The sequence below is a fragment of the Cryptomeria japonica genome, chromosome 10 (genome assembly GCF_030272615.1).
Source record: "Cryptomeria japonica chromosome 10, Sugi_1.0, whole genome shotgun sequence".
Lineage (NCBI taxonomy): Eukaryota > Viridiplantae > Streptophyta > Pinopsida > Cupressales > Cupressaceae > Cryptomeria > Cryptomeria japonica.
In genome coordinates, this window is record NC_081414.1 from 367,505,377 (window position 1) to 367,519,334 (window position 13,958).

The window sequence follows — 13,958 nt, forward strand, 5'->3', positions numbered from 1 at the left end:
TCCGTGGTCCATTTGAGGTTGATTGCACCACCAAGAAGTGCACACCATCAGGGAGACTTTTAGAGCCGACCAGAGCCTATTTGAAACTCTTCTCTTCTCCTTCAACAATATTTGAAGAGGGGATCAATGCACAAGGTATTTTATTGCCATCTCCCATACACTGCACTCTTACGCACGATGGGAAATGTAGTAAATGAGTAGGTACGAGCCAGATGAGGCTGACTTCGACTCATGCGAGGTTGGCTCTAGTTGCAAAGCACTCTCCTCTATCCTAGTCCCCATTTGTTCCAAATTATTATTATTATTATATTATTATATTTTTAATAAAATCTTGACCAAAACAACAATTTTATTAAGATTCATTGTTATTATTATTATATTATCATATCATTATATTTTTATTTTATATTTGTTCTTATCCTTAGGATTTTATGCTGGGACACTTTCAATCCCCATAATTAATAATATTATTTTTAATATATTATTATGCTACTATTTAATAGATTATCTTATATTATTTTTTATGTGGAAAATCTAAACTAAGAAAAGCTATGAGTACAGGAATCACGCTCACAATATAATAAACTTATTAAAATCTTTAGGCTAAAGGCCAAGGAGCTCATTGCTCTTGAGTGAAATTGCAAAACTAAGGCGTACAAATTTATGTCAAGATATAAAAAGGACTTGCAAAAAATTAAATATTATTTCTTTAGGGTAAGATACGTGAGTTTTGATACAAAAATATCAAAAAGGTTGAACTCCAGAAAACCACGTTCACTGAAATGTTGATCATAATTCACTGGTGAAACACATCTCAAACTTCTTTCATCATTGTTATGCAATATATACAAACCTCTATAATACTTCACATTCGCTTTGCACAATATACATAATTCATTCTTTTATCTATAATCATTCCATCCTTTATATAATATCCACAACCACAATATTATCAACTAGGTTGGCCAAAACAAGTGTAACATGTACATACAAAATGGTCAGAACAAAAACTAATCTCAAAGGCAATAAAAAAGACAAATGAAATGTGTGAGGGATTGTACCATATCAACACACCTTCCAGAGACTTCCAAAATAGGTCTTATGCAACCACATGCTACTACATGGACCAAAATACTATATTTCGACCTTAACTAATAATTGTTAACACACACCAACACAACTAATTCAATATTCATTACGAACCACCAAAAAAACTTGCAAATGACCAAAATCGCTAAAAAAACCATCAATGAAGCCAAAACAATGAACCAAATCACTCTAACCAACTAAAGATAAAGGAATGCAATACATTCTTGCACATTGTTACTCTGCCATTGGACCAACCAGATTCCAAACCCAGATATCTTTAATTGTAAAACACATGAGCACATGAAATATAAAATATGGTGAGCATATATATTCATAAGTATCATACTACAACTACATAATCATCTAACACATATCTGTCACAATCCAGACCAAAGACCTAACTGACAAACTGTTCACTAGAATAGTCATACTTTACTGAATCACAATTGCCGACCACAAAGACTATCACTAGAGGTTTAGAAATACCACAATAAATCATTATTTTCCATCTCAAAGGTCTCCAAGCAATCTCCATAAATCCACTTAAATATTTTTCATTTAGTCATTAAAAAATATTTGTTTTCATTTTATTATTTATATTATATAATTTTATAGTTATTAATAGTTATTTTATTGAGATCATTTATAATTAATATTACATAGATATATTTAAACAAATATATGATATTCAAATAATAATTAATAATTAAGTTTAAGATTAATTTTATTATTATAATTATAATTATATAGATTTTATAATTAAACTAAACTTATATTATTACAAAAAATGTATATTTCCATTATTGGTAAAGCAGTCAAACTCCCTCCACCTAACTGAGAATCTAATTTAGCTTCTCTTTCTAATAAACAAGAATGTAAATAGAAAACATCTCCTGGATAAGCTTCCTGGCCAGGGGGTCTTCTTAATAGAAGAGACATTTGTCAATAAGCTTGTGCTTGTTTGGAAAGATCATCATAAATGATTAATGTATGTTGTACTTTATACATAAAGTATCTGGCTAAAGCTGCTCCTGTATAAGGATCAAGACATTTTAATGTAGCAGGAGAATCAGTAGTTTCCACTACCACAATGGTATACTCCATTGTGCCACGTTCTTTGAAGGTATTAACTACCTGAGCTACGGAAGAAGTTTTTTGGCCAATAGCGACATAAACACATATTAGATTGTGATTTTTTTGATTTATAATCGTATATGTAGCTACTGCCATCTTACCAGTCTTCCTATCCTCAATAATCAGTTCTCGCTGATTGCATCCTATAGGGATCATAGAATCAATAGCAATAGCACCTGTTTGAAGAGGTTCATATACATAACATCTTGAAATAATACCTGGGGCGGGAGATTCGATCAATCGAGATTCGGAAGATGAAATCTTACCCTTACCATCAATAGGTCGAGCTAGCGCATTTACAACTCGACCCAAATAAACATCACTTATTGGTATCTGTTGCCCTCTTGTATCATCAAGCTATCACCCATTAATATAGCTCCAACATTATCTGATTCTAGATTTAGGGCAATACCTATTGTACCATCTACGAATTCTACTAATTCCCTTGCCATTAGTTTATCAAGACCATGAATATGAGCAATTCCATCTCCTACTTGAAGTACAATACCGATATTAACAACTTGGACCTTGTTATTATATTGTTCAATCTATTTACGTATCATACTACTGATTTCATCGGGTCGAATAGTTACCATTAACAATAGTTAATTCTCATTTGAAAAATAAGACCTACTATATTATATATATAATCAGTTATGTTTTTCATGTCTAGGAGTAGGTCGATATTATGCTTTATCATACTTAAATGTAACTCGTTATTCAAATGACTATTCAGAGTTCCTAGAGCTCTTTAGACAACTTGGTGAGAATTTTTTTTTTGAACTAGTTCAATTACTATTTGTTGTTCCAAGTGAATGGTTTCATTCTTTAAATTTTGTAATTGTTTCAAATTAATAGAAGTAACATTGATAAGATCATTTTTTTCTTGTTGCATTTGAGAGTATCCATTTACCCGAATTTTGCGTGCTCACCTTTCTACTTCCCGTAAGCGAGCTCGGGCTTGCTCAAGCTGATTAGCAGCTCCTTTACATAGTTCTTCAGAATTCAGAATAATACTCAATATTTTTTGTTTACGGTTATTATATAGATTACTTAATGAAAGTAGATTATCTATTCATAAGTTGAACGAATGGATAATCTCTTCCCAAACCGAACATGAACCTTTCATTCGGCTCTCCAGCCCGACATTTTTTTTTTTGAGCCTGCCCTTTTCATTCATATTATGTAAAAATGAGATCAATGTATCAAAGACCAAAATCTACAAAGGGTTCTTTTGCCAAAAGGGATTTTTATTATCAACAAAGTTGTTTTTTCTTCTTTCTTCTTTCTTCTTTTTTCTTTTTCTTTTTTTTCTTTTCATTCATATTTCCTATTTACTTTTTCTTGAATAAATTCACTTTTGTGTAGGTCGCTGGTTCTGCATTTAAACCCAAAAAATTGGATGGGAGATTAGGACTATTTTTCTATAGATAGATTGAATAATTCCATTGATATGAATGTTATATATCAGATTAATCTCCTACTATTCTAGTCTCTAGTCTAACCAACATAGATGACTGATGCTCTTCATTAAACAATAAAGGTAGGGTGTTTAGTATGTTCCATATATAAGGCTATCTAGGTTTGAAGATTGAAACCCCCTCCCTTTCTTTTTCCTATTCATTGGGTGGCCCCTACTATTCTAATCGACATTCCAATAGATAGTTGGCACCCCCAGATGGAGCAGAGATAGCTGTGGGAGGCTATCCATCTAATCTAGCTCGAGCATGCTGAAAGGAAAGAAAGTATCATCAATCCTAACTTTGTATGTATTCCTATCCATCCTTCATCATTTAGGGGTGTATGGGTAGGTAGGGAATTGTAGTTGGTATCTAATACCTTGGATTGGAGGTAGATCTTGTATCCAATCTACATCTTCAATAGCGGTAGGCTCTTCTTGGTTTGTAACTGGTTCAGTTCCTTAATAAGGATACAAATCACACACATTAAAGATTGGTGATGTGCCCAAGTTTGGTGGTAGTTCTGCCTTATTTCCAAACTTATGCACAACCTTAAGAGGTCCAATCTTCTTCATGCATAGTTTGCTAGGCTTCCCCTTAAGGAGTCTCTCCTTTCTTAGATAGGGCATAACTAGATCACCTATCTTGCAGTATACTCCTCTTCTTGTTTTGATTGCGTGTATCTTGTATTTCTCATTGTTCTGCTGAAATGTTTGCTTGACTTGTTCATGGATCTCCTTCATATTCTTTGCAAAGTTTTCACCTTGAGCACTCCTATGGTCCATAGAACTGAGATCTCAAAGTTCTAAAATACCCCTTGGATGACATCCATATACAATCTCAAATGGACTTCGACCTATGCTCCTATTGATAGAGTCATTGTAGGCATATTCTGCTTGTCCCAACACTAGATCTCAAACTTGACCATGTTGTTTGGTGAGACATCTCAGTAAATTACCTAAGGACCTATTAACTACTTCAGTTTGACCATCAGATTGTGGATGGTATACAGATGAAAAAGAAAGGTTAGTACCAAGTTACTTCCACAATGTTCGCCAAAAGTGGCTCACAAATTTTATATCTCTATCACTCACAATGCTAAGAGGCAAACCATGGATCCTTACAATCTCTTTGAAACAAACCCTACTATGTAGGAGACATCATTTGTGCATTTGCAAGGCACAAAGTGTGCCATCTTTTTGAATCTATCCACTATGACATAAACACTGTCATATCCTCTTGGAGTTCTAGGTAAACCAAGAACAAAGTCCATACTCACACACTCCCATGACCTTGTTGGTATGGTAAGAGGCTGATATAAACCTGCATTGTCAGAGGTACCCTTAACCCTCTGACATAAAGCACATTACTCCACAAATCTTCTAACATCTGACTGTAGTTTAGCCCAATGGTAAAACCTGCCAACCTTCTCTAAGGTCTTGTCAAGACCAAAATATCCACTTAGATTGCCTTGATGCTTCTCCTTGATGATATTGTCTCTCATAAAGCATTGTGGTATGGAAATTAGGTGTCCTTTAAACAATAAGCCTTCCTGCAATATAAAATCAGAATAGGCATCATGACAAGCATTAGCAAACTTTGAGAAAACATCATATGCTTCGCCAAAATATTTGTCACCTTGGTAGAGGTCTTTGAGGTAATTTAACCCCACACTTTGTAGCTGCATCTCTTGAATGGTTATAACCCTTCTACTTAAGGCATCCACTACCTTATTGGTGACTCCTTTCTTGTGCTTGATGGAAAAGGTGTAGGTCTGCAAATACTCAACCCACTTGAGGTGTCTTTGATTCAATTTCTCCTGCCCATTCAAAAAACTAAGTGCATGATTATCAGTGTAGACTATGAACTCTTTAGGTAACAAATAATGCCACCACTTATTGAGTGCTTGCACCATGGCATATAACTCTAGATCATAGGTAGAATACTTTTGTTTTCCTTCATTGAGCTTCTCAGAGAAAAATGCAACCGGGTGACCTTCTTGGCTCAAAATGACCCCTATAGCCAACTTACTAGCATCACACTCCACAATGAAAAGATGATTGAAATTAGGGAGCCTAAGATAAGGAAGTTTTTCTACCTTTTGTTTTAACAACTCAAACCCCTTGTCTGCTGCACTAGTCCACTTAAACTGACATTTTATCCCATCTTTGATGGTGTTCAAGACAGGTGCACACACATGGCTAAAACCTCTAATGAATTTCCTATAAAAAGAAGCTAAACCATGGAAACTTCTTACATCTCCTATTGACTTAGGAGTAGGCCAATTCACTATTTCTTCCAATTTTGATGGATCCATTTTTTAAAAACCTTGAGAAACTACAAAACCAAGATACACCAATTCATTTTTGAAAAAATCACATTTATCCATGTTGATCATCAACTTTTGTTGATGTAGCTTCCTCAAAACTTGATTTAGGTGTTTGATATGCTCCTCCTTTGACCTGCTAAAAATCAAAATGTCATCAAGATAAATAATGAAAAACTTACCAATGAACTCTTGAAGAACCTTATTCATGAGTCTCATGAAGGTGCTAGGTGCATTTGTGAGCCCAAAGAGAATCACCAACCATCCATAGAGCCCTTCATTTGTTTTAAAGGCTGTCATCCATTCATCACCAGGTCTGATCCTAATTTGATGATAACTTGATTTCAAATCCACTTTAGAAAAGTAGAAAGCCCCACCTAGGTAGTCCTTTATATCCTCAATCCTTTGCATTGGAAACCAGTATCTAATTGTGATTTTGTTGATGGACCTTGAATCACTATACATCCTCCACTTACCATATTTCTTTGGTGCCAAAATAGTGGGCACTCACATGGACTTAAACTCTTCTTTATCAAACCCTTATCTAGCAATTCTTGCACTTTCTTTGTTATTTCCTCATTTTGAGTAAGTGTCATTTTGTAAGCAAGTTTGTTTGGCAAAGTTGAACCAGGTATGATTTCTATCTGATGGTTAACATCTCTCATAGGGTGCAAGACATCCAATATCTCATTGACAAATATGTCTTTGTACCAGTCTAGTAAGGTCTACACCTCTTGAGGTATCACCGGCTTGGTTTCAGTCTTTGTCTCTTCTTTGGGTTTCACTATGAGAGCACATCCTTGGTTCCCTTCATGCTTTAACAACTTCCAGAACTCTTTCCCACTAAGCAACATAACACTTTATTAAACATTTCTTTCTTCACCTTGATCAATCAAGGGATCAATTTGAAACTTTCTACCTTCCTTGGTGATAACATAGGAATTCTTCTCCCCATCATGTATGGCTTTGACATCATATTGCCAAGGGTGTCCTAACAACAAGTGACATGCATCCATGGGTGATATGTCACATAGAACACTATCCTTGTAATCTCCTATTTTAGAATCTACCCAAGTTTTCTCATCTACAAGCACATGCTGACCCTTACTCAACCAAGATACCTTATAGGGGGTGGTATGTGGCAACCTTTTCAATTTTAGTTTGTCCACCATCTCAACTGCTACAATGTTTTTAGTAGACCCTGAATCCACTATAAATTTAAAAATATTACCATGAGATTTGCTGTTGGTTTTGAAAAGTGTCTTCCTTTGTGTAGGTTCTTTGAACTGTGGTACCTTCAACAAGGTCCTTCTCAGCATCAGGTTCTCTCCTTCTAGGTCTGGTCCTGTTGTGCTGATTTGTGAGGTAACACTTTGACAATCCTCTTCTTGCACCAACTGTGTTCTCTTGTCTCCCATGTGAGACCTTGAAGTCTTTTTAGGACAGTGACTCATGGTATGCCCCACTTGATGACAATGGTAGCATTTTCCAGTGAAGACTGTGGTTCCTCTTCCCAAATTCTCAAATCTGCCTCTATAGTTATTTCTCCCTCTAGAGTTGCCTCTAAATTGTCCTCCTTTGTTAAGATTATCACAACCATTCTCTGATTGATTGCCTTCATCATTATTGCTGGGATTATAACCCCTTCCGAATATCCCTCTTCCTCTGTAACCTCTGCCACCTCTGCCCCTTTGATTATGTTCACCTTTCCTTTTGATCTTGTCTTCTGCTCTCAAAGCTAATTGAAAGCATTTATGGACTGTGTCAGGTACTATCATGCCGATCTCATCTTGAATGTTTTGTCTAAGGCCATTTAAGTACCTTGCAACCTTCTCCACTTCTTCATCTTGCTTCCTAGCTCTTAGGGTAAGTTTTTTGAACTCCCCTGTATAAGTACTCACATCCATTTCTATTTGTTTGAAATTCTACAAGTTCTTGTGCATCTACACCTCATAATCTATAGGTAGGAATTGAGTTTTAATCCTAATCTTCATTCTCTCCCAAGAGATGATCTTCTTTCTCATAGTTTATTGTCTTTCTACTTGCATAATGTTCCACCACACTAGGGTTGATCCCTTCAATCTTGATTTGGCCAAATTGACCCTCTTTTCTTCTGCAACTTCCTTGTATTCAAAATAATTGTTCAAGGCTTCTATCCAATCCAATAACTCTTCTCCATTTAGGATTTCATTGTATATAGGTAAACCTTCTATGTTGTCTTTATTGAGTGACTTGAGGGCATCCAAGAAGATCTTCTGATCTTTGTCCCACTCCTTCTTTTCTGTTATGACTTCTATCACATCTACATCTTCATCATCAGTTTCATCACCCCATTCAAGGATCTTGCCCTTGCCTTTCTTGGTTTCTTTCTCTTGGGCTTCACTAAGCATATCTTGGACCAAATTCTTGATGGCCTCTTGGTTCATTTCCTTTGGTGGCATGTTGCTGGCTTTTGAATCTACCTCTAGGTTTGACATACACTACTTTGTTCAATCGATTGGCTTTGATACCAATTTGATGTAGAGTGAGTTGTCTCTCACTAGTTTGTGCTACCTTGTATAGGTATCTCCTCCAAGCTACACAAGAACCATCCAATGATTCTACACCTCACACCCTCCAAGGGTTTGCAATACTTACCCTCTCTAACCTTCCCAAGGTCCTTAGGCTAGGATAAGCACTTGTTTTTTTGTGAGTTCCCTTTTCTTGCTTAGGAGACCTTGTTTTCCAACTCCCTTTCACACTCAACTGGAGAGTTCAACCCCTCTACCATAGGATCTTCATTCCCTAGACTATACACATTAGGATGGATGATTTTGGAAGGATTCCCAATCATATTCCTTACTCAATATATTTGAAACTTACCGGTTTGGGGTTTTACAAATAAACTGCACTTTTAGGCCTAACCGAAGACCTAATTCCAGTAGCCCTATCAATGGGGTATTCTGCATTTATCAGTTAAACTTCCTTAACAACTATATGAACTCTTTTACATTCCAGACACCCTTTTGGCTTTTACATACAATATCTCAAAACCGGAGGTGGTTTTTGTCATTAACATATCTAATCCTTACTAGTTGAATTAGGCCTAATTGCCCCTTTCTAGGCTTGAAAAGTAGGGATTGCTTAAAACTCCTTTACCGGTCTGATTGCCTTTGTGAATTGATGTTGGTTTGAGGTCTGTACTTCCATATGGAATTCCACTCCAATCATACTTCATCTCCACCCACTGGATTCACCCAATTAGGGCTTGTTATCCATGATTCTTAATGCTTGCCAACTCAATGTGCCAAGCCTAGGGTATGGTGGTAAATCTTTGTTTTAGCTTTCCCTATCTCAAAACCAAAAAAACAATAGAATACAATGCAGTGTAACATTCCACAAGGTTTTAGAGAGGAAATCCACCATGGAACATTAGGCTGGAGCCATTTTTCTCTCAAAACCTTGGTTTTTAGGGCTCTTGGACCCACCTGCAACAAAATGAAGTTTATTCACAAACTACTACACTTCAAGACTCCAAATTAAAAAAAAATAAAAAAAGGTAAGATGCCAATATAATAATCCATGACCCTGTATTGGATGTGTCAATCCATATAGGTTGTATAACTTGCAAAGAACAATAAAAACTTAGAAAAACACCCAAATGGGAAACCAAAACTTGTCTATTTGCTTCAGATTTTCAACAACCTTCAACAACTGATTATCATCAATATTTCCAAGCCTTATACTGGCCTTGGAGTAGTTACACATTCTCATAACTGAATGTGTCAACCAACTAGCTGTTGGTGTATGAAAATGTTGCAAAGTTGCTATGAGCAACTTTTGCAACTTTTGCAATTTGTTGCATAGGTGAGCAACTTTGCTCAAAACCAAACTTGGTCACTTTCAAATGACTCATATGACCTTAACAACTTCAAAACAACATCAACCAACCTACATTAACCCTAAAACAACTTATCCTATTAAGTGTTCTACCTGGCACCCTTAAGAGCTCATGTGCCAACATTGGCCAAATAAAGACTCTTAGAGCCCTTACAATCATTTGAGCACACACTCAATGGCCTCTTGGCCTTATTACAAAACTAAAAACATGATTCCAACATCCTAGAAAAAAAGTTAACAAAAATTGCTAAGTGCCCCTGCACCACCCACCCCTCCCCCTACCCCTATCTTAAGAGGTGGAGGCAGAGGCCCCCCACCCCTATATTGCATTGGGGGCAGGGGCGATCGAGAGACCCCACAATATTACCAACCCATCTGGGCTATAGATGACCCCCCTCGCAATATGGAGGTAGGGTGGCTATGGATAGTTTGGATAGTTGGGCGGGAGGGCTTAATAGTTGTGGGGGGGGGGCTACTATTCTATGGATGGTGAGGGACTTGAAGGAATTAGGATTTGTTACACGTGATATGCCGATGAATTCTCATTAGGAATCATGAGTACTGTAGAGATCTTGAGAGGAATCCAAAAATGTATCATCCACTTCCTACAAACTGGCCTGAATAGCTCTTCATCAGAATTCACAACCATAGCCACATGGAGTATGGTAGAATTCCTTTGTACAATCATTCGATAAGGGGTGACTCTCTATAGTCGACACTCAACTACTCAAAGGCCTAATTCTAATTCTTGGCAAGTGCTAGAGAAGCATTAGAGGGCGAAGCACCGTATCCATCTCACAGCTTCCCACCTACGCTTCACCATCCATTCCAAGTTGGAGGACCTAGGGAGGAGTATCCTGATCCAACGACTTTGTCATCACAACGAGTAGATCACTTGACTGCTTGACCAACGGCGAGTTGGGAATCGATCCACATCAGGCTCTATTTAGAAAAAAATCTTTGCAAGAAGGATAGCTAGAGATTCGTCAGAAATACACTAGTTCCTGTTAATTCATAATATAGGAAAGTTTTTTTTGTCCATTTAATGGATTACTTCCCTTATTATGTAAAAAAAGGAGGAGCCGCATGAGGTGAAATTCTCATGTACGGTTTTGAAGCGGTGATCATTTCAATTGAATGAATGACCGTAACAAATGTCAGCTCAATCCAAAGGGGAATATGCAAAAGCTTTACAAAATTATTATGAAGCCATGCGATCGGAAATTGACCCCTATGACCGAAGTTATATATTATATAATATAGGTCTTATCCACATGAGTAATGGGGAACATACTAAGGCTTTGGAATATTATTTCCAGGCATTAGAACGAAACCCATCTTTACCACAAGCTCTTAATAATACGACCTCAATCTATCATTACATGTGACTATCTGTACTATAGAATGAATTTGTTTGAAAAAAAAAAAGAGGCTTTCTACATATGAACCATCCAAAACAATGGTTTTTTATCAGCTGTAGTCAAAAGAATATCCCTCATAGGAGCTCAAATATGAATTAGTAAATATAGCCTGGATAGTCCATGGATAAAATAAAATCAATTCAATTGATGGAGAAAGCACCATAAAGATCAATTATTGAAAGTTCAGGCTGATATGATCAAATTTGCTCATTGGCAAAAAGAAGGAATCAATTTATGTAATAGGGTTAGCTATTGAGCAGTGGTGTAGCATTGGATCCTAAAGACGTGAAGTACTTTCCTGGTAGGAAAGTATTCTTCAAAAAATTTATACTGAACATAGATAGTTACCTCTTAAAAAGATTTTTATTTGGATAATTTGAAGTAGATCTCTTTATTTATAATACTTCATCTTTTTAGGGTGGGAGAAAGGAGAAAACTTGATCATTTATCAAAAGTAATGTTTGAAATTCATGTCATTGACCCATTTTGTTCTTTCAGTTAACCTGAATGTATTTCTTCTATTTCTTAAGTCGAGATCTCTTTTGTCAAGTTTCCTGGTTTGCTTACTCTTGAACGTGAGAATTAGGTTCTTAATGTGACCAACAGTATGCATCAAATTGACTCTATATTGACCATTTGTCTCTCGATGCTCGCACCGACCTATAGGAATTTGGAAAGGCACTCAGTGCACTGCTGGTGAGGCACTATTCTTGGCAGGTGCACCCTCATGTTCTGTATCAGTTCCTCCCAATTGAAAAGGTTGAAAGCATTCCTGCTTTCCCCTTGAAGTAGGGAAGAATGGAGGGAAAGGACAATGATGAACTATCATGCAATGGTGAGTGTTGATGTGAATCAAAGGGTGGCTCTATCTAGCTAAAGATGTCGGTGAGTTACTATTGAGTGAAAAAATATGCGTAAACCCTTATAGAAACACTCAACTGGAATAAGTAGATGAAGAGGGGGCTCTAGTCACGTAGAGAAAAAAAAGAAAGAACTACAAGTCTTTTAAGCACAAAAAAGACATAAACTAAATGATAGATATGCAAAACTAAGCAATGTAGAATAAGTCCCATGTGTCTAAGAGCCAGGTCACTATTCGCATGGATTGCTAATGTGGTGCAAGAAAACCAATGAGTATCCATGATGAATTGGTGGCATGATTACAAAGAATAGGTAGGAGTGCCTGGTGGTTAGATTTAGATATAGCACTTGCCTCTCGGTTTAGGAAAGGTGCTAGTGGGAGGAAACCTACTGGAAGAAATGCCGCCCATCTGTGCGGTGTGTTTCCCATTGTCCAGTACCTATGGTATGTATTGCTGGATAGATGTGAAACCTTGTGTCACAAGGCTATGCTAGGACATGTGTGCTGCAGTTGTGGGGGGAGAGATCCATCAATGTTCAAAGGTGCCATGTTTGAGTGAAAAGAGGAGATAAATGCCATGATAGGTATACATAATCTAGATAGCACTAGTAAATTGTATAAAAGAGAAATGCTAATAAAGTGGGGGATATGTTTGTCATAGAGAGTATGGGACTATCTTTATTGTTTCCAAGAGTAGAGGGTAGAATGGTGGTATGCCTGCTTATGCCATGTTCCTTAATAGATGACACATTGTAAGTTGGATGTGGTATTGCAAAGAGAAATGGAACATCATTGAAAAACATATGCCCCACCCATAGATCATTGTTTCTAATCTTTGTATTGGTGCCCTTATTAGAAACCATGTGCAATAGGCAATGTGTAGCTCTTTCCAAAATGGATACAAAAACTAAACTCCCAAGATGATAGTGGGTAATGGCCCGGGGTTGTGTAGTAGAGTCCAATAGAGGGATAGTGGTTATATGGCTAGGTAATAGAAAGAGAATGAGAAGAACCATGGTTGTACTACACTAAGGGAGCAAGGCATTTCTACTTTCTATACATGATACATTCTATGAGATAAAATGACACATGGCTGTGGACTATATCTGTTTGAGTAGATGTATCAAGAGAATGCAGTGTCTATGGCATTGTTGGTGCTATAGAAAGAAGAGTTGGGCCGCGGTTCATATGCCTGTAGGCCTGACTGGTCAAAAGAAGAGCAACTAAATAGTAAGGTGACAACTTCTTCTGGTTGAGCATTGAAGCTCTATAAGCCCATTTATGGTAATTTGAAACAAGTTCTTTTGAGCGCCCTTCCACTTATTACCTGATAGGGATCCGATGAGAAACCATTTTAAAGCATTTTCCTCTATTGGCCTTTTTATTCTGAGCACTCACCCCAAGAAAGAAACCTTCTAAGGACTAGGGCGTGCAACATCTTGCCCTAGCCTATGGTATATCTTATGTCTCTCTCTGAGTGGGTGTTGGTTGAGCCGTATGAATCGATGGAAAGTTGAAGACTTTTTTCAAAGTTTCGGGGATCGATCTCATTTTGGCAACTCTTATCGGATTGATCATAACCCTTTCTTACTTAATATAGGAATTTGGTTCATACAACTTGTAAGATGGTGTCATAAATAGGAAGCTCAACTAATGGTCCAATGCCAAATAGAAAAATTTGACTAATGATTTAATGCCCACACACGGTTTCCAGTAGTCTTCAGATAGCGCCGCTAAAAGGGGAGCTAGAATAAGCCCCCTGGTCTGAAACGCATTGTGACCTGTCT

General features: G+C 36.9%; 1 pseudogene; it reads right to left on the bottom strand.

The window, feature by feature from the left end:
* Window positions 1–1,848: 1,848 nt before the first annotated feature.
* The window catches only part of LOC131079950 (ATP synthase subunit alpha, chloroplastic-like), a 108,106-nt pseudogene continuing 95,996 nt past the window's right edge, over window positions 1,849–13,958 (bottom strand).